Below are 213 nucleotides of genomic sequence, written 5' to 3'. Positions count from 1 at the left end.
GTTGTTGTTGCTGTTTTGCTGCTGCTGCAGCGGGAACCGCAGCAGCAGCAACAGAACGCGCAGAGAAAGGGATAAAATTATATAACAAAGATGCTGCAGCAGCAGCAGCAGTAGCAGCAACAACACGAGGAACAGCAGCAGCAGCAGCAGCAGCAACGGGAACAGCAGCACCAGCAACAGCAGCAGCAGCAACGGAAGCAGCAGCACCAGCAG

Source organism: Eimeria mitis, genomic scaffold (assembly GCF_000499745.2).
Source record: "Eimeria mitis Houghton genomic scaffold, Emh_scaff4480, whole genome shotgun sequence".
NCBI lineage: Eukaryota > Apicomplexa > Conoidasida > Eucoccidiorida > Eimeriidae > Eimeria > Eimeria mitis.
The sequence above is the reverse complement of the archived record's forward strand: the minus strand, read 5'-3'. Positions refer to the sequence as shown.